This window comes from Microtus ochrogaster, unplaced genomic scaffold (genome assembly GCF_000317375.1).
Source record: "Microtus ochrogaster isolate Prairie Vole_2 unplaced genomic scaffold, MicOch1.0 UNK85, whole genome shotgun sequence".
In the NCBI taxonomy this organism is placed as follows: domain Eukaryota; kingdom Metazoa; phylum Chordata; class Mammalia; order Rodentia; family Cricetidae; genus Microtus; species Microtus ochrogaster.
Genome location: NW_004949183.1, coordinates 136,240 through 137,189, shown reverse-complemented (window position 1 = coordinate 137,189; position 950 = coordinate 136,240).

Genomic DNA, 950 nt, shown 5'->3' with positions numbered 1-950 from the left:
TCTCTCTCTCTCTCTCTCTCTCTCTCTCTCTCTCTCTCTCTCTCTCTCTTTCTATTTTGGCTACGTTGCATTTTCCTTCATTATTTTTTATTTCTTTATTAAAAAATTTACTTTTCATTTTACATACCAATTCCAGTTCCCCCCTTCCCTTCTTCTGCCCCACCAGTTCCCATCTGCCATCCACTCCTTAGGGGTAAGTCAACAGGTCTGGCTTACAAACTTGAGACAGGACCAAGCCCCCCTCCTTGTATCAAAGATGAACAAGGTATCCTACCATAGGGAATGGGCTCCAGAAAAACCAGTTTGTTCACCTTGATAATTCTTTATAATTGCTGACTTTTCTTATTCAAGGTAGTCCTAAGTCACCCGTTAGAAACTAACTTCCTAAAATGAGAAAGTTTATACATAAACAATTGTTTCCCATAGAACTTCTATTTTGTAGTCCCACTTTTTCCAGCTTTATTAAATTATAACAAAAATGTGCTCATACAAGATAGATGGTATGATGATCTATGTAAACACTTTGTAATGAGTACCATAATCAAATTAATTAACCATATATATCATTCTCTGTTGTTAGAAATAATATGGAAACAAGGACACTGAAATTTTGCCATCTTATAATATTTCAAGTTAAAAATATTACTAGCTATTGTGACAATGTTGTACAATAGTTTTCCCAAACGTAGTCATTTTTGAACTGAAGGTTTGTATCATAGTCTTACATTAGTCACAAGGTGCAATTGGTTCCTTAAATTAACTTTAAAAGTTTAGATTTAACTATTTACTCTAGTGCCTCAGGGGTGTGTTAGTGATTCTCTGATTCTCAGATTCTCAGTCACACAATTGCAAGGAAATTAATTCTTCCAATAACCAGTAGGCTTAGAAGAGTACTCTGAACCTCAGATGACATTATAGCTCTAACCAACACCTTGAATTCAGCTAGGTTG